This window comes from Rhinolophus sinicus, chromosome 10 (assembly GCF_057876585.1).
Source record: "Rhinolophus sinicus isolate RSI-liver-muscle chromosome 10, RSI-T2T, whole genome shotgun sequence".
Classification (NCBI taxonomy): Eukaryota; Metazoa; Chordata; class Mammalia; order Chiroptera; family Rhinolophidae; genus Rhinolophus; species Rhinolophus sinicus.
In genome coordinates, this window is record NC_142510.1 from 7,659,740 (window position 1) to 7,675,959 (window position 16,220).

At 51.1% G+C, this 16,220-nt stretch overlaps 1 protein-coding gene across 3 annotated transcripts in view; it reads left to right on the plus strand.

Moving 5' to 3' along the window:
* LITAF (lipopolysaccharide induced TNF factor) overlaps window positions 1-16,220 on the plus strand; it is a 93,654-nt gene that overhangs the window by 41,801 nt on the left and 35,633 nt on the right. For 2 of the 3 annotated variants that reach the window (XM_074322863.2, XM_074322864.2), the window contains one exon: window positions 13,718-13,882. The gene's annotated coding sequence lies outside the window, so the exon portion shown is untranslated. Of the gene's footprint in view, window positions 1-13,717; window positions 13,883-15,391; window positions 15,575-16,220 lie in introns of those variants that run through there. The other variant, XM_074322865.2, reaches the window with a different exon arrangement.

The following is a 16,220-nucleotide window of genomic DNA, read 5'->3' on the forward strand; positions in this document are numbered from 1 at the left end:
AGAAAGCGGTCACTGGGTTTCTTCAGTACAGAGCACAAGGGCACTTGGCGTCCCCTGAGAAGTCTGTCTTTGACTCAGTTCCCCTAGAAGCAGACTCTGAGACAAGGATTTGGGTACAAGTAGTTTATTTAGGATGTCATCCAGGAAACACTGTCATTGCATTGACCGTGTTGATCTGAGAGTCTCATCTATTGCTTTGCTTCTACCCTCCAAATCTTGAGCATGTTTCTCTCTCGGCTAAGTCTAACCTGGAACACATGGGGAGAGGACTCTAGGAAACTGACTTCCCAGCTTAAATGAGCTGAACCCAGTTTACCTAGTTCATGCCAGCAGTTTGTCCCACCTCCTGGGCTCCTTCGGGCCAGAGCTGGGCAGCTGGGACACTCGGCTTCCCTCTGGTGACTTCTTATCCTCCCATAGGCTGTCCCCCTTCCTTATGTGCTGGTCTCAGGCAGCGTTCCCAGAGGGTAAAAGTGGCAACCTGGCCTCCTAAGGCCGAACCTCAGTTGTCAGTGTCACCTCTCAGTCTGCATTCTATTGGTCAAAGCAAGTCACAAGGCCAGCTCAGGTTTCAGGGTGAGGAAATAGATTCTGTCTCTTTATGGTAAGAGTTACAAAATACTGGGGCCATTTTTTCAGTCATAAGACAGTTCACTGTATGATGACAGTGAATGTCAATGGAATCCCTTGAGATAATGCAATGCATAAACTGTGCAACTGTCAGGACAGCCCTGCTGATGCCACGGGACTCACCTATTCTTTTCATATTCCTCACTGTGGTACACATCTGTTATTTCTGAATGCCCAGCGTTCAGCACCCCTTCCCCACCTGTATTTTAGTGAGTCCAACCCTCTCAACCAACGAGAGTGAGCGTGTGATCAGGAATCCTATCACCGTAACCTTAGTGATTGGTCAAAGGATGGGCACATGACCCAAGCTGGACCAGTGAGATTCAGTCATGGGACTTTTGCCAAAGCTTTGGGGGAAAGAGGTTTGTTTGTTTGTTCTTTTTTTTCTACTTGGATTGCTAGCCTGAGTGGAAGCCTGGAACTGCTGGGGACCATCTTTACAACCATAAGAAGAGGGCTTGCCTAGGAATGAAACATTCACAGAGGAGAGCAGAGCCAAGAGATGGAGAGAGAGAGAGAGAGAGAGAGAGAGAGAGAGAGAGAGAGAGAGACAGAGAGAGATGATAGCATTTGAGCTCCTAGATCCAGCCATGCCTGATGTCCTTCCCATGGACTTTCCAATTATATAAGCCAATAAATTCTCTTTGATTTAGGTTTCTGGCCCTTGCAACAGATATCTTAATAATACATTGCTATGTAGCTATTTGGATCATGAGGGGGATTAAATGAGCTAACAATATATGAAATATGTGGCTCATTGGGGCCCATTAAAAGTCAGCTCTCAGGAATTCCTCCCCTCCTCCTCCAGTGAATACAGTTCCAATCGAAAATCTACTAAATGCATTAAACAATTTGGAACAGGCATGGACGGGTTTGGCTGGTTGCAGGACAACAAACAGAACCAAATTTTACGTCACCTGCCCGTACTCTTGACACCTTGTCTTCTTCATTTAAATTCAGAAAAGGCAGCAGAAAAGTGATGGCTCTAAATAACCATGTGAAATGGTACAAAAACAACCTCGAGAGACGCCCTTTTTGTTTTCTCTGCAAGAGGAGAGAAGGGCGGCAGTGTAGGGAGATGGAAATCTGTAAAGACAGCCGCCTCCATCTGCACAGAATTAAAAAGACGTTCACAAGTGTGGGGCCTGGAAGTGGCTTTCTCATGACTGCCTCCTCCTCGGGCACTCTCGCTGCCCTGAGTTTGTTTTTCCTGGGACTGAGTTTGGATGTCAGGCGGGTGGAGGGGTTCTGGGATTTCTCCCCACCCGGTGAGCCAGGGGAGGACAGGGGAGGCCACAGGCCACTCAAGGTCTGCGTGTTTGGAAAAGCATCAGGCTGATTGTTTACTCTGGGTCTATTGCCGGCCTACGAGCCAGCCACGCTGGGCCCTCCAGATGCTTCCAGCTGCGGTCCTATAAACAGTCTATGCTGCCTGGCCTACTGCAGGGCCTTCTCTGCCTGTCCCCATCCCCAGGCCACCAGGGTGGGTTGCCAAAGCACCCCTCCAATCAAGTCCCCGCTGCTCACAGCTTTCTGTGCCCCCCGCCCACCACCAACAACTCTGAGCTGGTCAGTCGAGGACCAGAGTGGGCCCACAGCCAGGTCACGTTCTGCTTCATCCTGTCTTATTTTGTTTTATATTGTTTAATTTGAGCTGGCAATGAAAACTCAGAAGGCTTCCCAGGAAACTCTGGATTCTGGTTTCCTTGAAAAAAACTGGAAGGCCTAATAATACTGGACCTGCTTTCCCATCCAGCAGAAATTGGCTCCAGCTACGGAGCAGTTGGTCTTTTATCTTAGTTTTGGTCGCGCCAGAAGCAGGTTGTCAGACCCGGATCTGGGTACAAGCAGTTTGTTAGGGAGGGGGTCCCAGGAAGCACCAATGGGAGGTGGGGAAGAGAGGCAGGGAAGGGAAGGGGCCAACACATGACACTGGGTGTCAGTGAGCAGTTACTGCTGCGGGCAGCTGGGCCCAGTCCTGCTGGGGACATGTGGGTCACCGTATAATACACTACTTCGGAGTCATGCTGCCAGAGGGGTGAGGGAACTGGGGCATTTCCCTCCCACTCCTGTCTGTCATTGGGAGAGGGCTGCATCTGGGGTTTTCCCCCTGTCACTGCCAGTTTGCCCAGCAGAAAACCTCAGGTTGAAAGTCACAGATGGAGCGTCCCCATGCAGGTTGTTGACATGTGCTGGAATGGCAGCTGCCAAAGGGATGTGGGCAGGGCCGCAGCAGTGCCTGTGGGGCCTGGCTCTCTAGTTTGCCACAGGCCCCACCACACCCTAGTGTCTCCCTGCAGGAGGCTGAGGACTAGCTCCTCATACTTGTGCTGTTGATGTTCTTACAGAACAGAGACGTCCTTGGCCCTTGTCACCTTCAAAAGTGGGCAAGTGAAATGTTAGCTGAGAATGCCCTGTGGTTCCAGTCCCACTCGGCTCAGTTCTCCTGTTTCCTGGCCTGGCCCCTGAAGGGGCTGAGTTGGCAACCTCTCATCCACACAGTGAAGTAAGTGCCTGTCACTCACATGACATTCGGGGCCCTTGAGGCACCAGCTTTCAGTTGATAATACCATGGGGAGCGTCTTCCTCTGAGCCCACCCCCCCACGACAGGCCTGTGTTTCCCCCCAGAAGTACTCCACCCACCGGGAAGCAAGGGTACCACCGGGTGCAGGAAGAAAACCGTCTTGCTGTTAGCCCATCCCGTGTCACAGGAGCCCAGAGGAGCCCATGAAACACACTCTCTGAGTCTCTCTCTAGGTGTCCTACCATTCAGTTCAATTCTGATACTAAGCGGAGTTAGCGCAAACCCCACAGGTTACGGGCTCGGTCTGACAAGGCGACCCCCCATTCAGACACCAGCCACGAATGGCGTCCCCAGGCTGCCTGCACTTCTGCCCAGCCAAGTACAGGTTTGATAATTGGCTAGAAGGGCTCGCAGAACTTGGTGAAGTGTTATCCTTACGATTACAGTTTATTATAAAAGATACAAGTGAAAAGGGATATACGGCAAGGTCTGGAAGGGTCCCAAACACAGGGGTCTGTCCCCTTGGAATTGGAGTGTGCCACCCTCCTGACACGTACTGCCAACATGGAAGCCCCCTGAACCCCATAACTTAGGGGGTTTTATTAAGTTTTCATTACACAGGCACAATTGATTAAATCATTGGCCATTGGTGATTGAGCTCTGGCCTCTCGCCCCTCCCCGGAGGGCAGGGAATGAAGCCAAAGGTTCCTACCCTCTAATCACTTCGTTGTTTTTTTGGGTGATCAGCCCCCATCCTGAGTCTCCCTTGAGTCATCTCATTAGCACAATTCCAAGGGTTTTCGGGGCTCTGTGCCAGGAACCAGGGACAAAGACCGAATATATATCTTTATTCACATGCGTCTTTACTTTTCCACTGAGTTGCCACCCAGGCCATTCAGACCAAAGGGCAGAGGGGGCTTCAGGAGTCACTTCTCTTTCTAGGATCCCCCAACTCTCCTTCCCCACCATCGCCATCCCCATGGACTATCCTGCCTCGATTCCCCCCAGAGTCCGAGTGTAAGGCTTTCTTTTTTCCTCCTTTCCTTTCCTCTTCCCTCCCTCTCTCCTCCCTCCCGCCCTCCTTCCCTCCCTTCTCCCAGTGTACATGTTTTACTGAGCATCTACTCTGTGCTAAGGGCAGAGCTGGGTGTCCTGAGCTGGGGGCTGGGGAAACAGCTGTGCGTGAGGCCCGCAGGTTGGGCTCTGGTAGGTTTGTGGCTGGCCCCATCCCGCAGCACTCCAGGAGGTCCTGGAAGCCAGATGTCCACGGGCACCCAGTGGCCACTGAACTCCCTGCTATCTGTCTAGGACAGAACAGATCTGATGCAAATGTAACACGTGCCACACAGGCAACTTAAAGTTTTCTAGTAGGCACATCTAAAAAAGTAAGAAGATATTCACAGTCACCCAAAGATGGAAACAACCCAAATGTCCATCAGTAGATGGATGGAGAAACAAAATGTGGTCCATCCATATAGTGGGTATTAAACTTCAAAAAGGAATGAATTTCTAATACATGTGACAACGTGAATGAACCTTATACTAAGTAAAAGAAACAGACACAAAAGGACACATATTGTATGAGTCTATTTATATGAAATATTCAGAATAGGTAAATCCATAGAGACAGAAGGCAGCTTAGTGGTGGCCAGGGGCTGGGGAGAGAGGGGAGTGACAGCTGATGGGTACGGGTTTTCGTCTGGGGCCATTGGAAGTGTCTTGGAACTAGATCAAGGTGATGGGGCCCAACTTCGTGAATGTACTAAATGCCACCAAATTGTTCACTTTAAAGTGATGTGATGTGAGCTTTACTACAATGAAAAAGAAATAGGTGAACTTCATGAAAATAACATCTTTTTTAAACCGGTCTATCCAAAATGTTGTCATTTCAGCGTGAAATCGATGTAAGAGGTTATGAATGAGGGATTTTACATCCTTTTGGGGGGCTAAGTCTTTTTGAAATCAGTGTGTGGGGAAACTGGCACCACTGCTCCATCCGGACCAGCCACATTTCAGGTTCTCAGCAGCCACATGTGGTTGGCAACTCCTGCACAAGACCGTGAGGCCGTAGAAAGAGGCGAGGGCGTCTGGCTTCTTCAGAGGAGCCAATGGACAGGAAACTGTTCCTGAGAAGCCCCTTCCTTAGCATCACTCCCGTGTGTTGATTTGCTTATAACATCTCTGGGGTCTTGTCCCCTCTAACCAGTCCTCCCCCCAGAGACGAGAGTTCAGTGGTTTGAATGAAGAACGCCCCCACCCCAAAGATGTGTCCTCTCAGAACCTATGAATGTGACTATTTGGAAAAAGGATCTTCGCAGATGTAATTAAGTTAAGAATCTCAAGGTGAGATCATCTTGGCTTGTCCAGGTGGACCTGGAATCCAACCACAAGTGTCCTTATAAGAAGAAGGGACACAAACACAGAGGACGAGACCACACGCTGATGGAGGCAGAGATTGGAGAATCAGCCACAAGCCAAGGAACTCCCACGATTGCCCTGTGGGGGAGGAAAAGTTTTCCTCAACCCTCTTAAGGTCCCTGGAAATTAAAGTGACAAAGACAGATTAACAGGGGAAAAGGACACACATGTGACTGAATTTTTAAATGTTCACAGGAGCCGTCACAGGAGAATGAAGACCCAAAGAGTGACCAGAGCGGGGAGCTTTTAAACCTTTGAGACAAAAAAGCAATAAATTTGTGAAGAATGACAAGACAGAGGGTGGTATGTAGTGAAAAAGTAACCAGGAAGGTAAGGGTGAGTTTACCAGGACGTGCCACATTTCCCCTTCCTGGGACAGGGAAGGTACCTGTCACATGCGGGGGTTATTCACCTTTTTCAGGGGAGACGGGCAAGAGGCCAGGTCAGTGTGACCTTCCTGCTTCTGCCTGTTTCTGTTTCTCAAGCTCCTTCAGCTGGGGGCGGCCAGATGGCTCTGTTGGTTAGAACGCAACCTCTGAACAGCAAGGTTGCCGGTTCAATTCCCACATGGGATGGTGGGCTGCGCCCCCTGCAAGTAAAGATTGAAAACGGCGAGTGGAGCTGAGCTGCGCCCTCCGCAACTAGACTGAAGAACAATGACTTGGAGCTGATGGGCCCTGGAGAAACACACTGTTCCCCAATATTCCCCAATAAAAAATTAAAAAACAAACAAACAAAACTCCTTCAGCTGGAAGTATTCAGTATGCCCAGGTGCCATATTTTGGGGTAGCGTGTCCTGAACCCCTGAAGCTGGAGACACCCAGAAGCTGGGAGAGAAGCACAGCCCAGATTCTCCCTCAGGGCCTCCAGAAGGAACCAATGCTGCTGATACCTTGATTTTGGACTCTCGCCTCCAGAATTGAGAAAAAAACACATTTCTGTTGTTTCAAGCCGCTGCAGGAAGGATAAAGGAGAGTGAGAGACAACTGTACCCATCTCCCAAAGGAGCCCTCCCCAACCTCTCTGTGGGGTACTTAGAACCTGGGCCTTGCGTCTCTGGACCTGGGTTGAAAGCCGGCTCACCTTGTGACCGGGGCCATCTTTCTGAGCCTGCCTGAGACTCTATTTCTCTGTCTGTACAATGGGATAACAGTGCCACCAGCTTCCTCGTGGTGTTGCAGGAATGAATGAGATTCGCAGGTGAATGGGTAAAACGTGCCAGGGAGCAAAGGGACCCTACAGAGTGGCGGCGGTGGTCTTCTCTGTCATTGTGCCCATCTTAGGGATGGGGAAACAGGGTCAGTGAGTGAAGTGGCTTTGCCCAGAGTCATCCAGTAGCATGTGCAGGGTGACGTTAGGTCTCCGAGTCCAGATCTTGGTTTCCAGGATGCTCTTTCTGTTAAGCCTTTTCTCTAGCCCTTCACCCTGTAAGCCCCGTATTCCCAGTTCCACCAGGGGTTACCTGCCTGCCGAGCCTGTACTTGCACCCCGCCTTCCATCTCACTGTTCCTCTGTGACAGTGCCCTTCCTGCTTCTCCCTAATGAACTCTGGCTTCACCCTGAGCTGCTTCCTCCTGGAAGCCTGCCCTGACTGCCCTATCCCTCTGGGGGCTCTCCCAGGAGCCCAGCCTCAATCAGCAGGGTCGCTGCCCTCGAGCAGTCGGCAGTTGGAGGGGAGAATGTGACTCACTGGTGCTCACAGTGGGGCATTCCTGGACAGGCAGAACATCAGGGTCTGACAGCTAGAACCAGGCTGTGATTGAATCACCCAGATAATTAGGAGGGAGCAGCCCTGAGGACCACCTCACCTGGCTGCATTGCATGTTCCACCAAAGAGACTGCAGGAGCTCTGGCCTCTTTGCCCATGTGAGCGTCCTTCCTTCTGTCCATCCCACAAGGACCAGAAGTGGAAACAAAAACTAGAGTCGAGAACCCAATTGACTGGCCCTTTGGTGAGAAGAGGGCATCTCCAGCCCCCAGTTATATGCCACAGGGGACAGCTTTTGCTGGGACCAAGTGCCCCTGTGCCTCTCAGGGAACAGGCCTCTGGGGTGATGGAGGCGGGACCCACAAGTTTTTAGGAGCCCAGTCGCCTGTGGTCTAGCAGAGTGGAATTGTGCCTAAAGGGCTGACTCATTCCTTAAACATGTCATTTCATTCCTTCCTTGCCTCCGCACCCCGCCCCCTTCCCAGGGTCTTGGACAAACAGGGAAGTGGGGAGCAGGGGTGGGGCAGTTGATGGCCAGTCCTGAGCTTGGGCAGGGGAGTAGCGGGCAGGGAGACCTTCCTGGTCTCTGCCAGGGCTCTTCCGGGGCTCAGGTTCCAGGCCTGTCCTGCCCAGTCCTTGAGTAACTTTCTGTCCAGGTTCCCTGTACATGTGGGTGTCCTGCCAGCTGGGTTGGCTGCACTGCCCACTGGTCACATGCAGTTTACTCTGGCCACAGGTGGCCCCTCAAAAGGTCAGCCAGCTGCAAACCGTCTGGGAGTTGCCTAAGACCCTTCCTTGCTCCTTCTCTGCCTGCCTCCCAGAAAGCCCAGGACAGCCCCTGGGGGCCTGAGCACCACCCCTCCAGGCTGACCCCTGCATAACCTGACCTGAGAGGAATGAGGGGACACTGGAGCCTAAGGCCACCGAGGCTCCCAGATGTCACAGTGTCACTGGCCCAGGAAACCACCTGATCTGATCAGTGGCCTAAGCGTCATCGTAAATCGCAAATCTGCACTGAGCAAACAGGCCTTGCACAAGATTCTCCAGTTTCTGGGATGGGGGCAGTGCCGTGAGAACCTGAGGCTCCGGGCGGCATTTCCATCCTCCCCCAGGGACACATGGCCTTGCTGGGCTCCCACATTCAGATAACCTCTTAGCCAGGCCAGGTGGTGCTTTCAGAGCCCCCAGGGGAGGAAGGAGGCCGCTGTGATGACACATGAGTGTGTGTGTGTGTGTGTGTGTGTGTGTGTGTGTGTGTGTGCTCTCACATCTCCTCTCCTACCTCCTGCACTGCAGCCAAAGACTTGGCAGGATGTGCTCCCAATTGGCTGCTGGCTTGATAGCTATTTCCAGGCAATGGTGGGTAGTAAAGAGTTTTTATAGATATGTCCTCTGGGGATAGGGTTGATAGATTCAGCAAATAAAAATAGAGAATGCCTAGTTAAATTTGAATAAGCAAAAGATAATTTTTTAGTGTAAGTATATCCCATGCAGTATTTGGGACATACTTATGCTAAAAAAAAAAATTTCATTGCTTATCTGACGTTCACATTTAATGGGTGTCCTCTATTGTTTCTGGCAACCATATCTGCATAGTAAGACAGCCCACAGATTTTGAGGCTCCTACCTCCTTGAATTTCCCTTCTTCTTCCTCCCTCTTAGATTGAGTTATTTCGCATGGGGGGGGGGGAGAGTCTAAATATTTCAATCATGATTGACATTTGTGATGAGGTCTTGCCCTGTTCCCCACATACAAATTGGCCACTCATTCGCATCCCCCCAACTCCACCCAAAGAGCAACGCCCTGGTCACGTGAGCCAGCTAATCCTCCTTCTGGTACATTACAGGCAACCCTAAATGCTTGTACAGGTGGCACATTGTGCAGCTCCGTAGTTGAGAAGAGCACGTTCTGCAGTTGTGCAGTGCACAACCTGCACAACTCTGTACAGCGACTCTGTCCCCAGATCTAGATTTTGACCACCAGGACTTTTCTTTCTCTCATTTACTTCTCAAACTGGGCTTCCCACAGACACTGTCCTGTATCCCCCAAGTCCCTGCATCCAAGGAAAACTGGAGCAATCCGGGAAGGCACCGCAGCAATGATTAAAAAGAGCTGAGTGCCCAGGCTGTGCACAAAAGGGCTTTTGATTCTTGGGGCCGACCTGACAGCTGCTGGAGGGGCACTCCCTTCCCACTGCCCAGCGTGCAGGTCTGTGCGCAAGGAGCCAGATTAAAGATTTCCTGCCTGCCTGCCCGCTTGCCACATCCTTTCTCCTCCTCGCCCTGGTCAACCCCCCCGCGCCCCGCGCCCCCATCTAGGCATAATTTTAGAAACTTAATAGATGCTGCACTGCACATTCTTGGCCTGGAGCCTGTGGGGGCAGGTCCTAACAGAATACAGACATTTCTTTCTTAGGTCATGTCGATAGAGATCCTCTGTTTTCCCCCGGGGACAGGTTTCTGAGGGGCCATTGTACACAGACTAACTCGTCGCACACTCACTTCTTTGTGGGGTCCCCCCACCACCCCACCCCACCGAGCTGCATTATTTTGCAGGGTCAGTGCCAGCTTCTCTTTGCCTCTCCGAGGTCCCCAAAGCCACCAGGAGCAGTGGGGCTCACGAGTTTGAGGGCCCCAGGTGGTGGCAGCCATGAGGACACCTTTGCAGAGCACTGGGGTCCTTGGTGTCTTAAACTCTGACGGGCGGGGCCCCTGGGCCTGGGGAGAGAAGGCCAGCAGGATTTTAAGACCTGGACCTTGGACAACAGGCAGGGCTTTTGTTTCCTTCCCAAGCCAGGAAAGCCTGCAGTCTTTCCAGATTTCAAGGAATTGCCCCATTCCAGAAACGGCCATTCCTGAGGCCGCTGGAGCGCGAGAGAGCGGTGGATAGGAAGGAGACACATCCCGAGTGTCAGGTCCAGTGACTAACGTCTATGCAGCACTTGCATGGCGGGCTCTGGGGTGCAGGCCTCCTCTCCTTATCTTCCCATCAACGCTAACAGGCGGGGGACCAGTGATGTACCCATTTACAGGTAAGGAAACTGAGGCTCTGGTGGGGTGAGGTGACATGGTCACACAGCCAAGCAGTGGCACATCCAGCACTGAAGCCTGAAGCCTCTACCTTGGGAGGACCCTCTACCACCCCTTAAAAACAACAGAAACCGCCTTACTGAGCTATCATTCACATACCATACAATTCACCCATTTAAAGTGCAGTTCAATCAGTGGATTTTAGTATAGGGAGAGTTGCGCAACCGTCACTATAGTCAGTTTTAGGATATTTTTATCATCGTCAAAAGAAACTGTGTCCCTCCCAATCCCTCTGTTCCCCCAGCCCTAAGCAACCACTAATCTACTTTCTGTCTGTGGATTTGCCTGTTCATATAAATGTAATCCTACAACGTGTGACTTTTATATCTGGCCCCTGTCACTTAGCATCACGTGTTCAAGGCTCATCCACATTGGAGCATGTGTCATGTATCAAACTTCATTCATCTCATGACTGAATGATATCCCATTGTATGAATGGACCACATTTTGTTTGTCCATCAGTTGATGGACATTTGGGTGGTTTCCATCCACCTTTTCATTACTTTGAATAATTCTGTTGAGAACATTTGTGTACATATTTTCACTTCTCTCCGGAGTCCCCCATTCTTAAGCAGTCGTTTGACTGACTACGACAGGTCTTTCCGTTCTGGGGTTTCTCTAGCTGGGACCTCCTTGCCCAGTCAAATCCCACACCCTCTTCTTACAGCGACTCGCTGCTCCCTGGACGTCTCAGCCATGGCAAGAGAGGCTGCTGTGCAGCTGCTTCCTTTGCCCTGTCGCCTTTGCTGTGTGATCTTGGGCCACTCACTCAGCCTCTCTGGACCCCAGTGCCTTTATCTATGAAATGAGGATCTAATTCTGACCCCATGGCGCTTCTGTGAGGATTGTGATGGCAAGAGCTCTGCCGTCTGGAAGCATGGAGCGGGGCCGTGTGGTGCTGGGTGGGCATTGGTTTATCTCTTCAGCCAGCTGTTTTCACTCTGCCAAGTTCCAGCCCTAAGCTAGGCTGTGGCTGCTGCCATAAATCAGGGGCTAGAGCAGAGGTTCTTAACCAGGGGCAAGTTTATCCCCTGGGGACATTTGGCAACGGACATCTTTGGTTGTCACAGTAGGTGGAGGGGTAGATGCTACTGGTACCTGGTGGGTACAGACCAGGGAGGCTGCTAAACACTCCACAATGCACAGGACAGTCCCCCCAGCTATTGATGGTAGGCTCCAAATAGCAATAGTGCCAAGGCGGAGAAACCCTGATCGAATGGTACTGCTGTGACTCATTTTTCATGTATGTATGTATTTGTAACCTTCTCTCTTGCCAAGATGGATCAGAAGTAACTAACAAAGATATCGACAAAACAATGGGATTTTTTTAAATAAATGAGGAAACTGTGATACAAATTTAATAAGAGGGAAGGAAAATAAAACAACACCTGTGTTAAAACACACTACTGCTTCCAGAGCTAGGATGTACATTTGGTCTGAGCTCCCTAGTGGCCAGAGCAAAAGAGGAAACAATCAACTTCAAGAGTCTCACCGTTCTAAAGTTGAAAACATATTAAGAGTGCCAGGAAAGTCTGGCTTTCCTGGGCCTGAAGAAATCAAGGCTTTTCTCTTCCCGGCACTTATGGAGGCCATGGTGACAGCACTGTCCTTAGCAACAGCCCTGCAGGGAACACCATAGCAACACTCACGTTCTCCAAAGCAGACCTGCAGCGTAAGGCTGAGGACAGCTTCAAAGTCAGCCCTTCTTCGAGTGCCTGCCCTGAGTGTGGTGGTTTACTTTCTCAATTTGATGGCAGAAAACAGGGCCCATGCTTAAGGCAGTTCAGAATAGCGATGGGAACAGGGTCTCTGGGCCCAACCTACTCGGACTTACTCCCAAGTGGCTGTGTGAGTGAGCTTGGGCCATTCCCACATCTACCTCTCTGAGCTCACTTTCCTCATCCATAGAATGGGGCAGAAATACTACTTACCTCACAGAGCTGTGGGGGAAAGTAAATGAGGTCTCCAGTCCTTGGACCTGGTAAGTGCTCAATAAACCACCCAACAGAAAGTTCTCCACGTCATCTTCTGCCTCCCAGTCCCGTGCCCTATGTCCTAGTGACCGTGCTATTTAGACCCCCAAACGTGTCATGCAGACTCCCGCCCTGCTCTTGCTGCTCCTTCTGCCTGGAATGCCCCACAGGTTGGCCCCACTGTCATCCCCACTTTTCAGGGGCAGAGGCAGCAGAGAGGTTGTGGAACCTGCCTCAGGCCACACAGCTAGTGTGCCCCGGAGCTGTTGTCCTTCCGGCTGCAGAGCCCTGCCGCCCAGCAGCTGGCCTCCGAGTGCTTTGTGTGCAGGGCCTGTGGCTCTGTCGGCCATCATGTTTCTGATCCCTTGTGTCAGACCTCAGGTCCGAGGCTGGAGAAGGGATTTGACCTCAGCTGATGCCGTGAGGCCCCAGGCCGAGGTCCGGCAAGCAGCCCATCAGCATGGCAGTTCCTCTTAATAGAAAGGAAAGGCCATAGTCCCAGCCTGTACCCTTTGATCGAGCTGTCAGGGTTCATATCCCAGCTTCAATCACTGGGTTCTGTGATTTGCCTAAATTACTTCACCTTTCTGAGCCTCAATTCTCTGTAAAATGGCGTCTCTACCCATTGGGTTATTGTGAAGATTAAAGAAGATGACAGTATGTAAAAAAACCAAAACAGCATAATCCAGTAATTGTTAGCCACTGTGATTATTGTTCATAATTATTGTAATAGTGCTTTAATTAGAATTGTTCAAAATAAATAAGAGGACTCAGCTAGTAGCTTCAGTCCTCAGCTTTGGCCTCTCCTCCAGGAAGCCCTCCCTGACCACCCCACCCAGATGCACCCAGAGCCTCCACATCCTTCCCTTGTGCCCTTTACTCTCTGACTATTATAAACACATTTGGTGGTCTTGTTTCAGGCCTGTCTCCCCAGCAGACGCCAACTTGGTCTTGGCCACTACTGTTCACCAGGGCCTGCCCCAGTGGCTGGCATGTAGCAATGATCAATACGTATTTGTTGCAGGGCCAAACAGGGACAGGGCAGCCTGAGATGCCTTTGCTCCTCCCTTGGGGCCCAGAGGAGGACATTCCTGGAGTCCTCCGGGAGGAGGGAAAGCAGGAGGGAATTCCTCTATAGAGTGCTGATGAGAGCAGGGATACCCAAGTGGGTGTCTGTAGAGAGGGGAGTAACCCCCAGCCCTGGAAACTGTCACATGCCCATCTGTCCTCATGCTGCTGGGGTACAGGTGGGAGGGGGTGAGGCACGCCCAGCATAGCCTGGTGGTTGGCATGTGTGTCTGTTTCCTTCCCTGCAGATTGAGGGCTATTGTCAAGTGAGCTAGTTACCCACACCCTCTTTACCTTTCCCTCAGGTGTCACCTCCTCATTGTGTGACCCCGGGCAAAGTCACTTCACCTCTGTGTGCCTCAGTTACGTCCTCTGTAAAACGGGACAATAAAAGGCATGACCTCTCACCATGACCATCAGGATGAGATGAGAACACCCACGGTGCCCCGCTCGGGGAGGACTCTGAAAACGTGAGTTCATTTTTCATTATTCTTTACCCTTATCGGTTCGCCCAGCGAGTATTTACAGAGCACCTGCTATTTGCCAAGTGAGCCAAGTTCCAGGTGCTGGAGACCCAGCGAACAGGATCCTGTTTCAAACAAACCAGATTCTTTTTTTTTTTAATGTTTGTGAGACCATCCGGGAAATGCAAACCCGGATTCGGTGACATTGGATGAAATTCAGAAATTGTTCATTTTTTTCCAGCACATCATAGTCTTGTGGTTATATTTGTAAAGAGTTCTCATGTCTTAGAGACTCAAACTGAGGTGTTTGCAGAAGAAATGGTATGATGGCCGGGAGAATACGCAAGTCATGTGTGGGAACCACTCAGAACCTGCAGGTTCACCGTTAGGGGCCCTTGTTTCTGCCTTTTCCTCAATCCCATTCCTCTTTCTCCTTACAATTCCTTTTCTATTCCTTCCTCTCTCCCTCCCTTCCTTCTTTCTCTGTCACCCTCACTTGCTCTCTCCCTCTGGTACTCTCCCTCCCTGCCCTGTGTGCCCTGGGCTGCAGACACTGCTGGGGAGGGAACCACATATTGGGAGCTGGGGGGCCCAGGGAAAGTGCTTGCCAACCCTCAAAGAAATGTGTGGGGGTCTTGTCTGGAAGCAGGAAGCAGCAGCTTTTCAGCTGTGAGGAACCCCAGGCCTTGTGAGGGTCTGTGGGGCTCTGAGGACAGGGTCCCCACCCATCCATCTGCCCCGTCTGGACAAATGATGGCCCTTGTCCACGCTGCTCAGCCAATGTTATGGACTGACTGTTTGTGTCTCCCCACCCCAAAATGTGTATGTTAAAACCTAACCCCCAATGTGATAGTATTAGGAGGTGGGGCCTTGGGAGATGATAAGGTCATGAGGGTGAAGCCTCACAAATGGGATGAGTGCCCTTAAAAGAAACCCCTGAGAGCTCCCTCACCCCTTCCACCCTGTGAGGACACAGAGAAGACGGCCAGGCCATCTGTGAACCAGGAAGTGGGGCCTCACCAGACACCCAATCTGCCAGCGCCTTGATCTTGGACTTCCCAGCTTCCAGAACTGTGTGAGCTGTTTGTTGTTCACAAGCCACCCAGTCTGTCATATTCCTTCAGACCAGCCCGAACGGACCGAGACACCCAGCTCCATGTCCTCTGGACCACAGTCTTCATGGCCATAGCCGACTGCTGCAGCCTGTGGTGTGGGATTCAGGAAAAAAGGCCATCCTCTCAGCCCAGGCTCTGGGATGCTGAGGGCCTGGGCTCCAGGTTTGCACGTGGAAGGAAAGGCAGGGCTCTCACTGCCGGTCCGAGCCCTTCAGCCTAGGTCTGCCCTGCTGTCTCGTTCCCTGGCAGTTCCTGGAACAGCAGAGGAAGCCTCTGTGTTTCCTGCATTGCTCCCGCTTCCTGACATGGGACTCCTGGGTCACAGATGTTTCACATCCCGTGATAGAGGTGGTGGTGACTTCATCACCTTAACCGGAAGCTCCTTAAAAAGGCTTGGGTCCCTGCCCTTTCCAGAAGCAGTTTTGGCAGAGCGTTAGGGACCTGGAGACTCTATACTTTTCCTTTCCAACAATCACACTTCTGAGAATTTGCCTGAAGGAACTAACCCTAAAACAAGAAAGGCAGCGTACCTAGCGTGATCTGCTGCAGGGACATCTGTGATAGGACATCGTCGGCTTGACAGGTATGTTGTAACTGCTTGGTGGTCTTAAGGAGGCTTTTATAAATCGCGGTGATGATAATTCTTTATCAATATGGAAAACAATGTAATGCTAAGCTGAGAACACAATGGCCATCCGCGGAGATGGCCTGGAAGGGCTGGGGAGGTCCATCGATTTTCCTAAGGGTCTGTGTTCCTCTAAGAGAGGAAAACCGGCCTGAGTGTGGCAAGAGCGATGCCAGCCTCACTCCCCATCCGGCAGCTGCATCACCAGGGCGCTGCCCGCCAATCCAATACTAAACCCAGGCATCTGTTCCATTTTCGAAAATGAAGACTGACATCATACGACATGTTTCCTTTTTGGATGATCCCGTGACTTTCTGGAGGGGAAGGGAAGGACGCGTGGAAACAAACCAGGGAGGCCTGGAAGCCCGCTGGGAGGCAGAGCCCCTGGGGCAAGGATTTGGTCTTTTTCACATCAAAAACTTGGTGACAGCTCAGAAAGCACAGCCTCTCTCCTGGAGACAAGGCAGGGGTGTTTATTTTTTCTCAAAGGTTTAAAAAGGTCTTTATTTTATTGTAAACGCAATGCATACATGCTCATTATTGTTTTTTTGTTTTGTTTTGTTTTGTTTTGTTTTAAACCCAAAGAATACAAAGTTGTATAAAA